The sequence below is a fragment of the Arachis stenosperma genome, chromosome 9 (assembly GCF_014773155.1).
Source record: "Arachis stenosperma cultivar V10309 chromosome 9, arast.V10309.gnm1.PFL2, whole genome shotgun sequence".
Lineage (NCBI taxonomy): Eukaryota > Viridiplantae > Streptophyta > Magnoliopsida > Fabales > Fabaceae > Arachis > Arachis stenosperma.
Window position 1 is genome coordinate 74,738,239 of NC_080385.1, and position 13,480 is coordinate 74,751,718.

Genomic DNA, 13,480 nt, shown 5'->3' on the forward strand with positions numbered 1-13,480 from the left:
ACTTTCTAGCCACAACCAAAGCAAATTTGTGGAGGAATTTGGGAAATCAATTTTGAGTGGAGTGTGTGGGGTGAAGAAAATTTTGCAAGCTCAAATGGAAGATGAGGAGTTAAGGCATGAATCACAAAAGGAGGAAGGTGAGATAAGTGAACCGGAAGAGGTAAATAGAGAATTGAGGGAAATTGATCAAGAAGTGAATTTCATCATCAGTGATTTTTTGTCCACACTGATCAATCCCTTCAATGATCTTAATGAACCGTCTCCCATTGAATTGAAAAGAGATGTTGATGTAGACTTCTTGCAACCTCCAAAATATGATTTGAGTGACGGGGAAGACCTAGAGGAGGTTGGTGAGGAAGAGTTAGAAAAGGTTGGTAAAGAAGAAGTTGACAACCAAGAGATGAAGGTCTTCATGCAAGAATCTAGGAGAACAAATTCATTCCAACAGCAATTTAAGTGGGTGAAAATTTCACCAATGAACTTCATCGGCCCACATCAATATGCTATTTTGTAGATGGATTACCAACTTAAAGTTCTTCTTGGAGTGATAAATGGCAAAGAAATAGATGTTGGTTGGCAAAGAGGTCTAAGTTCATCAAAGAAGACAAATAAAGATTTGGAGTTCAAGTGGGATGCAAAGCACAATTGAGTAGATTCCGGAAAGTGTTGGGATGCTTTAAGGGTAAGTTGGGAGGTTTTCATCCAAATTGAGGCATAGAGATCAACAAGAAGGTGAATGAATGATTAGAATATGGGATCCCGACATATACTTCAACAGCCAACAATCTTGGGTCTGGGTGCACGAAATTGTGATCATCAATGGCGCCATCAACATGGTACGCTCAATTAAAATCTCAACTCTTTATCACAACTTCGCACAACTAACCAGCAAGTGCACTGGGTCGTCCAAGTAATGAACCTTACTCGAGTAAGGGTCGATCCCACGGAGATTGTTGGTATGAAGCAAGCTATGGTCATCTTGTAAATCTCAGTCAGGCAGATTCAAATGGTTATGGATGATTTATGAATAAAGCATAAAATAAGGATAGAGATACTTATGTAATTCATTGGTGAGAATTTCAGATAAGCGTATGGAGATGCTTTGTCCCTTCCGTCTCTCTGCTTTCCTACTGTCTTCATCCAATCCTTCTTACTCCTTTCCATGGCAAGATGTATGTTGGGAATCACTGTTGTCAATGGCTATAGTCCCGTCCTCTCAGTGAAAATGTTCAACGCGCTCTGTCACAGCACGGCTAATCATCTGTCGGTTCTCAATCAGGTTGGAATAGAATCCAGTGATTCTTTTGCGTCTGTCACTAACGCCCAGCCTTCAAGAGTTCACTCAATCCTTGAATCCTACTCAGAATACCACAGACAAGGTTTAGACCTTCCGGATTCTCTTGAATGCCGCCATCAATTCTAGCTTATACCACGAAGATTTTGATTAAGGAATCCAAGAGATAAACATTAGAGCCTTGTTTGCTTGTAGAACGGAGGTGGTTGTCAGGCACGCGTTCATAAGTGAGAATGATGATGAACGTCATATAATCATCACATTCATCATGTTCTTGGGTGCAAATGAATATTTTAGAACAAGAATAAGCTGAATTGAATAGAAGAACAATAGTAATTGCATTAATACTCGAGGTACAGCAGAGCTCCACACCTTAATCTATGGTGTGTAGAAACTCCACCATTGAAAATACATAAGAACAAGGTCTAGGCATGGCCGTGAGGCCAGCCCCTATAATCTAAGAACTAGACGTCCAAAGGTGATCAAAAGATCTGAAGTGATCCAAAGATTAAAAATACAATAGCAAAAGGTCCTATTTGTAGAGAACTAGTAGCTTAGGGTTTACAAAGATGAGTAAATGACATAAAAATCCACTTCCAGATCCACTTGGTATGTGCTTGGGCTGAGCATTAAAGCTTTCATGTGTAGAGACTTTTCTTGGAGTTAAACGCCAGTTTTTGTGCCTGTTTGGGCGTTTAACTCCCATTCTTGTGCCAGTTCCGGCGTTAAACGCCAGATTTCTTGAGCTGACTTGGAATGCCTTTTTGGGCCGTCAAATCTCAGGCAAAGTATGGACTATTATACATTGCTGGAAAACCCAGGATGTCTAATTTCCAACGCAATCGAGAGCGCGCCAATTGGGTCTCTGTAGCTCTAGAAAATCCACTTTGAGTGCCGGAAGGTCAGAATCCAATAGCATCTGCAGTCCTTTTCAGTCTCTGAATCAGATTTTTGCTCAGGTCCTTCAATTTCAGCCAGAAAATACCTGAAATCATAGAAAAATACACAAACTCATAGTAAAGTCTAGAAAAGTTAATTTTAACTAAAAACTAATAAAAATATAATAAAAACTAACTAAAACATACTAAAAACATACTAAAAACAATGCCAAAAAGCGTATAAATTATCCGCTCATCACAACACCAAACTTAAATTGTTGCTTGTCCCCAAGCAACTGAAAATCAAATAAGATAAAAATAAGAGAATATGCATTGAATTCCAAAAACATCTATGAAGATCAGTATTAATTAGATGAGCGGGGCTTTTAGCTTTTTGCCTCTGAACAATTTTGGCTTCTCACTTTATCCTTTGAAATTCAGAATGATTGGCTTCTATAGGAACTCAGAATCCAGATAGTGTTATTGATTCTCCTAGTTAAGTATGATGATTCTTGAACACACCTACTTTATGAGTCTTGGTCGTGGCCCAAAGCACTCTGTCTTCCAGTATTACCACCGGATACATACATGCCCCAGACATATAACTGGGTGAACCTTTTCAGATTGTGACTCAGCTTTGCTAGAGTTCCTAATTAGAGGTGTCCAGGGTTCTTAAGCACACTCTTTTTGCCTTGGATCACGACTTTATTTTTATTTTTATTTTTTGATTCATTTTTTTTTTGCTTCAAGAATCATTTTTATGATTTTTCAGATCCTCAGTAACATGTCTCCTTTTTCATCATTCTTTCAAGAGCCAACATTCATGAACAACAAATTCAAAAGACATATGCACTATTCAAGCATACATTCAGAGGTCAAAGTATTGCCACCACATCAAAATAATTAATCTGTTATAAAATTCAAAATTCATGCAATTCTTCTCTTTTTCAATTAAGAACATTTTTCATTTAAGAAAGGTGATGGATTCATAGGACATTCATAACTTTAAGGCATAGACACTAAGACACTAATGATCATAAGACACAAACATAAATAAAACATAAAGCATAATTTTTTGAAAAACAGAAAAATAAAGAACAAGGAGATTAAAGAACGGGTCCACCTTAGTGATGGCGGCTTGTTCTTTCTCTTGAAGATCTTATGGAGTGCTTGAGCTCCTCAATGTCTCTTCCTTGCCTTTGTTGCTCCTCTCTCATGATTCTTTAATCTTCTCTAATTTCATGGAGGAGGATGGAATGTTCTTGGTGCTCCACCCTTAGTTGTCCCATGTTGGAACTCAATTCTCCTAGGGAGGTGTTGATTTGCTCCCAATAGTTTTGTGGAGGAAAGTGCATCCCTTGAGGCATCTCAGGGATTTCATGATGAGTGGGATCTCTTGTTTGCTCCATCCTTTTCTTAGTAATGGGCTTGTCCTCATTAATGAGGATGTCTCCCTCTATGTTAATTCCAACTGAATTACAGAGGTGACAAATAAGATGAGGGAAGGCTAACCTTGCCAAGGTAGAGGACTTGTCCGCCACCTTATAAAGTTCTTGGGATATAACCTCATGAACTTCTACTTCCTCTCTAATCATGATGTTATGAATCATGATAGCCCGGTCTATAGTAACTTCGGACCGGTTACTAGTGGGAATAATTGAGCGTTGGATAAACTCCAACCATCCCCTAGCCACGGGCTTGAGGTCATGCCTTCTCAGTTGAACCGGCTTCCCTCTTGAATCTCTCTTCCATTGAGCGCCCTCTTCACAAATGTCTATGAGGACTTGGTCTAACCTTTGATCAAAGTTGACCCTTCTAGTGTAAGGGTGTTCATCTCCTTGCATCATGGGCAAGTTGAATGCCAACCTTACATTTTCCGGACTAAAATCTAAGCATTTCCCCCGAACCATTGTAAGCCAATTCTTTGGGTCCGGGTTCACACTTTGATCACGGTTCTTGGTGATCCATGCATTGGCATAGAACTCTTGAACCATTAAGATTTTGACTTGTTGAATGGGATTGGTAAGAACTTCCCAACCTCTTCTTCGGATCTCATGTCGGATCTCCGGATATTCACTCCTTTTGAGTTTGAAAGGGACCTCGGGGATCACCTTCTTCATGGCCACAACTTCATGGAAGTGGTCTTGATGCACCCTTGAGATGAATCTCTCCATCTCCCATGACTCGGAGGTGGAAGCTTTTGCCTTCCTTTCCTCTTTCTAGAGGTTTCTCCGGCCTTAGGTGCCATAAATGGTTATGGAAAAACAAAAAGCAATGCTTTTACCACACCAAACATAGAAGGTTTGCTCGTCCTCGAGCAAAAGAAGAAAGAAGAGAGTAGAAGAAGAAGAAAATAGAGGAGATGGAGGTGGCTTTATTTTTCGGCCAAGGGGGAGAAGTAGTGTGTAGGTTGTGTGAAAATGAAGGAGTGAAGATGGGTTTATATAGGAGTGGAGAGGGGGTGTATGGTTCGGCCATTATGGGTGGGTTGGGAGGAAAAGTGGTTTGAATTTGAATGGTAAGGTAGGTGGGGTTTTATGAAGGATGGATGTGAGTGTTAAAGAGAATGGTGGGATTTGATAGGTGAGGGGTTTTTGGGGAAGAGGTGTTGAGGTGATTGGTGAATGGGTGAAGAAGAGAGAGAGAGTGGTGGGGTAGGTGGGGATCCTGTGGGGTCCACAGTTCCTGAGGTGTCAAGGATAATTCATCCCTGCACCAAGTGGCGAGCAAAAGTGCTCTTTTTGCCAATCTTGGCATTAAACGCCGGGTTGGTGCCCATTCTTGGCGTTAAACGCCAGTCTGGTGCCCCTTTCTGGCGTTAAACGCCCAGAATGGTGCCAGACTGGGCGTTAAACGCCCATTTTGCTGTCTTTACTGGCGTTTAAACGCCAGCAAGTTTTCCTCCAGGGTGTGCTATTTTTCTTTCTGTTTTTCATTCTGTTTTTGCTTTTTCAATTGATTTTGTGACTTTCCATGATCATCAACCTATAAAAAACATAAAATATCAAAAGAAAATAGATAAATATAACATTGGGTTGCCTCCCAACAAGCGCTTCTTTAACGTCAGTAGCTTGACAGTGGGCTCTCATGGAGCCTTACAGATGTTCAGAGCAATGTTGGAACCTCCCAACACCAAACTTAGAGTTTGAATGTGGGGGTTCAACACCAAAGTTAGAAGTTGGTTGTGGTCTCCCAACATCAAACTTAGAGTTTGACTGTGGGGGCTCTGTTTGACTCCGTTTTGAGGGAAGCTCTTCATGCTTCCTCTCCATGGTTACAGAGGGGTATCCTTGAGCCTTAAACACAAAGGATTCTTCATTCACTTGAATGATCAATTCTCCTCTGTCAACATCAATCACCGCCTTTGCTGTGGCTAGGAAGGGTCTGCCAAGGATGATGGATTCATCCATGCACTTCCCAATCTCTAGGACTATGAAATCAGCAGGGATGTAATGGTCTTCAACCTTTACCAGAACATCCTCTACAAGTCCATAAGCTTGTTTTCTTGAATTGTCTGCCATCTCTAGTGAGATTCTTGCAGCTTGCACCTCAAAGATCCCTAGCTTCTCCATTACAGAGAGAGGCATAAGGTTTATGCTTGACCCTAGGTCACACAGAGCCTTCTCAAAGGTCATGGTGCCTATGGTACAAGGTATTGAGAACTTCCCAGGGTCCTGTCTCTTTTGAGGTAATCTCTGCCTAGTCAAGTCATTTAGTTCTTTGGTGAGCAAAGGGGGTTCATCCTCCCAAGTCTCATTACCAAATAACTTGTCATTTAGCTTCATGATTGCTCCAAGGTACTTAGCAACTTGCTCTTCAGTGACATCTTCGTCCTCTTCTAAGGAAGAATACTCATCAGAGCTCATGAATGGCAGAAGTAAATCCAATGGAATCTCTATGGTCTCAGTGTGAGCCTCAGATTCCCACGGTTCCTCCTTAGGGAACTCATTGGAGGCCAGTGGACGTCCATTGAGGTCTTCCTTAGTGGCGCTCATTGCCTCTTTCTCCTCTCCAAATTCGGCCATGTTGATGGCCTTACACTCTCCTTTTGGATTCTCTTCTGTATTGCTTGGAAGAGTACTAGGAGAGAGTTCAGTAACTTTCTTACTCAGCTGACCCACTTGTGCCTCCAAGTTTCTAATGGAGGACCTTGTTTCAGTCATAAAACTTTGAGTGGTTTTGATTAGATCAGAGACCATGGTTGCTAAGTCAGAGTGGCTCTGCTTAGAATTCTCTGTCTGTTGCTAAGAAGATGATGGAAAAGGCTTGCCATTGCCAAACCTGTTTCTTCCAGCATTATTGTTGTTGAAACCTTGTTGAGGTCTCTGTTGATCCTTCCATGAGAGATTTGGATGATTTCTCCATGAAGGATTATAGGTGTTTCCATAGGGTTCTCCCATGTAATTCACTTCTTCCATTGATGGGTTTTTAGGATCATAAGCTTCTTCTTCAGATGAAGCGTCTTTATTACTGCCTGGTGCAGCTTGCATTCCAGACAGACTTTGAGAAATCATATTGACTTGCTGAGTCAATATTTTGTTCTGAGACAATATGGCATTCAGAGTATCAATCTTAAGAACTCCCTTCTTCTGATTTGTCCCATTATTCATAGGATTCCTTTCAGAAGTGTACATGAATTGGTTATTTGCAACCATTTCAATGAGTTCTTGAGCTTCTACAGGCATCTTCTTCAGATGAAGAGATCCTCTAGCAGAAGTATCCAATGAAATCTTGGACAGTTCAGACAGACCATCATAGAAGATACCTATGATGCTCCATTCAGAAAGCATGTCAGAAGGACACTTTCTGATTAATTGTTTGTATCTTTCCCAAGCTTCATAGAGGGATTCACCTTCCTTCTGTCTGAAGGTTTGGACTTCTATTCTAAGCTTACTCAATTTTTGAGGTGGAAAGAACTTTGCCAAGAAGGCATTGACTAGCTTCTCCCAAGAGTTCAGGCTTTCTTTAGGTTGTGAGTCCAACCATATCCTAGCTCTGTCTCTTACAGCAAAAGGGAATAGCATAATTCTGTAGACCTCAGGGTCAACCCCATTAGTCTTGACAGTGTCACAGATTTGCAAGAACTCAGCTAAAAATTGATGAGGATCTTCCAATGGAAGTCCATGGAACTTGCAATTATGTTGCATTAGAGAAACTAATTGAGGCTTAAGCTCAAAGTTGTTTGCTCCAATGGCAGGGATAGAGATGCTTCTCCCATAGAAGTCGGGAGAAGGTGCAGTAAAGTCACCCAGCACCTTCCTTACATTGTTGGCATTGTTGTTGTTTTCGGCTACCATGTCTTCTTCTTTGAAGATTTCTGTTAGGTCCTCTACAGAGAGTAGTGCTTTAGCTTCTCTTAGCTTTCGCTTCAAGGTCCTTTCAGGTTCAGGGTCAGCCTCAACAAGAATACTTTTGTCTTTGCTCCTACTCATATGAAAGAGAAGAGAACAAGAAAGTATGGAATCCTCTATGTCACAGTATAGAGATTCCTTGAGGTGTCAGAGGAAAAGAAAAATAGAAGGAAGAGGTAGAAGAATTCGAACTTATCAAGAAAGATGGAGTTCGACTTGTGCATTGAGGAGGAGTGTTAGTTCATAAATAGAAGGATGTGAGAAGAGGGGAAGAAATTTTTGAAAATTAAAGTGAATTAATTAAAAGAAATTTTGAAAAAAAAGGTAATTGATTTTCGAAAACTAAGATTGGGAAAGAAATAAAGTTATTTTTGAAAAAGATTTTTGAAAGTAGAAATAAAAAAGATATGATTGAAAACTATTTTGAAAAAGATGTGATTAAAAAGATATGATTGAAAAATTATGGTTTTAAAAAGATATGATTGAGAAGATATGATTTGAAAAACAATTTAAAAAGATTTGATTTTGAAAATTAATGACTTGGCTAACAAGAAATTTAAAAGATATGATTCAGACATTAAACCTTTCTCAACAGAAAAGGCAACATAATTGAGATGTTGAATCAAATCATTAATTGTTAGCAAGTATTTTTGAAAATGGAAAGAAATTGATTTTGAAAATATATGATTGAAAAGATATGATTTGAAAAAGATTTGATTTTGAAAATTTATGAAAACTTGAAAAAAAAAATTGAATTAAAAACAGAATCTTCCCTCTTGTGCCATCCTGGCGTTAAACGCCCAGAATGGTAACCATTCTGGCGTTTAACGCCCAAAACTCTACCCTTTTGGGCGTTAAACGCCCAGCCAGGCACCCTGGCTGGCGTTTAAACGCCATTTTTCCTTCCTCACTGGGCATTTTGAACGCCCAGCTTTTTCTGTGTAATTCCTCTGCTGTATGTTCTGAATCTTCAATTCTCTGTATTATTGACTTGAAAAGACACAAATTAAAAAAATTTTCTGAATTTTTAATGATGAGGAATAATCAAAATGCAACTAAAATCAAATAAACAATGCATGCAAGACACCAAACTTAGAAGTTTGTATACTACTGACACTAACAAGTTGGGAATGCATATGAGAAACAACAAAACACTCAAGATAAGAGAATTTAAAGATCAGAGCAAGGAAATCATCAAGAACAACTTGAAGATCAATGAAGAACATAATGCATGTAATTTTTGAAAATTAGAAGAATAAAAACATGCAATGGACACCAAACTTAAAATTAGACACTAGACTCAAACAAGAAACATAAAAATATTTTGATTTTATGATTTATAATTGTGATTTTTCGAAAATTATGTGGAAAGAAAATAAAGAGATTCAAAATTTTTAATAAGAATTTCAGGAATCAGCAATGTTAGTCTAAAGCTTTAGTCTAAAGAAATTAGACATGGCTAGCCAAGCTTCAGCAGGACATTACATTCAAGAGCTAAATTGATGAGAATCAATCAGCTTTGGTGATGATAAAAACATCACCTTGAAACTCTAGAATTCATTCTTAAAAATTCTGAAGAAAAATACCTAATCTAAGCAACAAGATGAACTGTCAATTGTCCAAACTCAAACAATCCCCGGCAACGGCGCCAAGAACTTGGTGCACGAAATTGTGATCATCAATGGCGCTATCAACATGGTACGCTCAATTACAATCTCAACTCTTTATCACAACTTCGCACAACTAACCAACAAGTGCACTGGGTCGTCCAAGTAATAAACCTTACGCGAGTAAGTGTCGATCCCACGGAGATTGTTGGTATGAAGCAAGCTATGGTCATCTTGTAAATCTCAGTCAGGCAAATTCAAATGGTTATGGATGATTTATGAATAAAGCATAAAATAAGGATAGAGATACTTATGTAATTTATTGGTGAGAATTTCATATAAGCGTTTGGAGATGCTTTGTCCCTTCTGTCTCTCTGCTTTCCTACTGTCTTCATCCAATCCTTCTTACTCCTTTCCATGGCAAGCTGTATGTTGGGCATCACTGTTGTCAATGGCCACAGTCCCGTCCTCTCAGTGAAAATGTTCAACGCGCTCTGTCACAGCACGGCTAATCATCTGTCGATTCTCAATCAGGTTGGAATAGAATCCAGTGATTCTTTTGCGTCTGTCACTAACGCCCAGCCTTCAGGAGTTTAAAGCTCATCACAGTCACTCAATCGTTGAATCCTACTCAGAATACCACAGACAAGGTTTAGACCTTTCGGATTCTCATGAATGCCGCCATCAATTCTAGCTTATACCACGAAGATTCTGATTAAGGAATCTAAGAGATAAACATTCAAGCCTTGTTTGCTTGTAGAACAGAGGTGGTTGTCAGGCACGCGTTCATAAGTGAGAATGATGATGAGCGTCACATAATCATCACATTCATCATGTTCTTGGGTGCAAATGAATATCTTAGAACAAGAATAAGCTGAATTGAATAGAAGAACAATAGTAATTGCATTAATACTCGAGGTACAGTAGAGCTCCACACCTTAATCTATGGTGTGTAGAAACTCCACCGTTGAAAATACATAAGAACAAGGTCTAGGCATGGTCGTGAGGCCAGCCCCCATAATCTAAGAACTAGACGTCCAAAGATGATCAAAAGATCTGAAGTGATCCAAAGATTAAAAATACAATAGCAAAAGGTCCTATTTGTAGAGAACTAGTAGCTTAGGGTTTACAAAGATGAGTAAATGACATAAAAATCCACTTCCGGGCCCACTTGGTGTGTGCTTGGGCTGAGCATTTAAGCTTTCATGTGTAGAGACTTTTATTGGAGTTAAACACCAGCTTTTGTGCCAATTTGGGCGTTTAACTCCCATTCTTGTGCCAGTTCCGGCGTTAAACGCTAGAATTCTTGAGCTGACTTGGAATGCCTGTTTGGGCCATCAAATCTCGGGCAAAATATGAACTATTAAACATTGCTGGAATGCCCAGGATGTATACTTTCTAACGCAATTGAGAGCGCACCAATTGGGCTTCTATAGCTCTAGAAAATGCACTTCGAGTATAGGGAGGTCAGAATCCAACAGCATCTGCAGTCCTTTTCAGCCTCTGAATCAGATTTCTGCTCAAGTCCCTCAATTTCAGCCAGAAAATACCTGAAATCATAGAAAAACACACAAACTCATAGTAAAGTCCAGAAAAGTGAATTTTAACTAAAAAATAATAAAAATATAATAAAAACTAACTAAAATATACTAAAAACATACTAAAAACAATGCCAAAAAGCGTATAAATTATCCGCTCATCAAGTCCCAACTACTTCTTTGGAGCTTCTTGGGAGCTTGATATGCTTCATTTTGGATTTCGGAGGAGAATGGACATGCAAACTTGGGTGAAGATTCAAGGAGGAATAGAAGCATAAGCCACCTTGACAAAAGCTCCTCAAAAATGTCCAACTTAAGGACTTTAAATAAAAGTGGTAGGTGGGAGACACCCTACCAGGGTAATATCCTTCTAACCTTTTTCTTCTTTTAGCTTTTGTTTCTTTAATATTTGCTTATCTTGCTCGCTTAGTCTAGTTGTATTTTAGTTATGATCATGTGTTCTTGAGGAATAATATGTTTTGGGGTGAAAAATCCATGCTGGATATATATTGGTACATTAGAGGCATTAAAATTTGCAAAAACAAGGTTTTGTGCGTGGGCACACACTTGTGCGTATGCACAAAAGACCCATTTCCATTGATATGTGCGTACGCACGTATAGTTGTGTATGTGATGACAAGTCATCATATACCTATTTTTCTATGCTTTTTTATACAAGAAATTGATGATTTATGCTTAAATATTGAATGCTTTTAATTTTATAAATCTTGTAGGAAATAAGAAGAAAAAGAAGCAAAGAAGCACAAAATAAGCTAAAAAGGAGAAAAAAAGAGCTTTGGGGTACACTTTGAAGTTGGGATACACTTTGGAGCCTTAGGCACGCTTTTAAAAGCGTGGCCCAAGACCAAATCAAAGGAGGAAGCAACCAGCATGCACACTGCCCTGCTCTTGCCAAGGGCAGGGCAATATCGTGATGAAGCAAAGTGAGGTTGAAGCAAATTTTCGCTAAGTTAAATTTGGGGCGCTTACAGCATGACCATGCCTACTTCAAAGGGCTATAACTTGAGCTAATGATGCCCAATTGATGTGCTTCTAGTTGCATTGGAAAGCTGACATTCAGAGCTTTCCAACGATATATAGCAATCCATATTTGGCGTAATATTGGGGCATGAGTGAAAGGCATCTTTAAGAGCAAAAAATAAGCGAAAATAAACCAAAGTGCTTCCACCAAGGTTCGAAGCTGGAGCCTCACTCCAAAGCAAAGTAGCGCTCATTATTCTGCTCTGCCCTCTTGGAGAGCAGGGCAATGTCGTGCTCTCTTCATGAAAAATCAAGGAAAATTGCTCCCCCAAATGCTTTCACCAAGGTTCGAACTTGGGACTTCACCCAAGAACAGGAAAGCTTTGCGCTGCCCACAAGGAGAGCAGCAACATTCCTTTGCACGCACATGGGCATGCATGGCACACATCCTTGGCATGGCCAGCAACAAGCACGCACGGGCAGGGAGGCAAGGCGCACCATGGCAACATTGCCTGCCCTCCACAAGGGCAGGGCAGCATCCTGATGCCTACCCACACTTGGCACGCAACATACTTTATCACAAATTTCTGCCTGCCCTCCACAAGGGCAGGGCAGCCTCCTGGAGCAAACAATCATGGGCCAAAAGTTCAACCAAAATTTCATTTAAATTCAATTCTCACCAAATTGATCAAGGCCAACCAAACCCAAATCTAAAGCAAGCAAAGCTCACTCAACATGACTCAAAGGCACACAGAGAAGCTAGATTAGATTTCATTTATGAATTTGTTTTTAATTTCAATTTCATTTTATTTTTTTTGGTAAAAAAAGCTATATAAAGGCATCACTCTCATTTCAAAAAAAAAGCTCAATTAGGAGGAGGCTAGCTCCACTAGGGAGCATTAGGATTTGAAAGCTCTCTCTCTTAGTTTTCATTTCTGTTTTGAATCTTGGATTGAGATTGGAAGGAATTCTGTTTTCATTCTCTATCTGCAACATCTTTGCTTTGTTCTTCTGCAAAATTTCAGTGAATTAAGGATTTGAAACAAAACTCTCTTTACTGCTTTCATCTTCTTTCCTTCTGCAATTGTTCTTGGTTGGATCAAGGAAGGAATTGAGATCTAGACTTGTTTTCTAGTCTCATTGATTCCCTGAGATCCACACATTCTGCAACTTTAAATTCACTGCTATTTACTTTCTGTTGGATACATTTCACACAATTCACTCCATGTTAGCTTGACTAAACTAATCACCCACTAAAATTGCTTGATCCATGATGCATTTGCATCTTTGCTATATTAGCTAGTTAGTTTAAGTAGTTTTAGCTTAATTTCATTCACTTTCTTTGAAATAAACAAGCATTTGTGTGAGTTTTCTCTCCATGCATTCATGAACCAAGAACTAGGTGGAATTTGGCCATATTTGTGCAAAGAATTCAAGGAGTTGACAAATGAATTAGCATGAATGAATCTCTTGAAAATTGTTGCATAGAATGGCAAAACTTTGAAGCAAATTCTTTGGTTAATGATAGGTAATGAAGCAAGAAGGTCATGGAGCAAGAATTGGAGCAAGAAGCCTTGAGAATACATCAAGCTTGGCAAGGAGGCAGAGGACCTGCACGTTGCCAATGGAGAAAAGGGTGAGTTGTTGAAGGTAACGCCAAGGCGCCCTGGAGAGCAAATGTTGGCGTTGCCAACTTGAAGGCTTGGCCCTGGAGGAAGAGGAGCTGGCGTTGCCAACGCCAGGAACCATAGGCGTTATTCAAGGCAACGCCAAGCAACAAGAATGGAGCCTGAAGAGTAGTCGAGCACGTTGCCAACTCCAGGGAGAGCTA

At 39.6% G+C, this 13,480-nt stretch overlaps 1 non-coding gene across 1 annotated transcript; it reads left to right on the top strand.

Moving 5' to 3' along the window:
• The first annotated feature begins 6,956 nt into the window (after positions 1–6,956).
• Positions 6,957–7,064, top strand: LOC130953650 (small nucleolar RNA R71). The gene has a single exon (XR_009075813.1). It is a non-coding gene; the product is annotated as a small nucleolar RNA R71 (small nucleolar RNA).
• Positions 7,065–13,480: the final 6,416 nt, after the last annotated feature.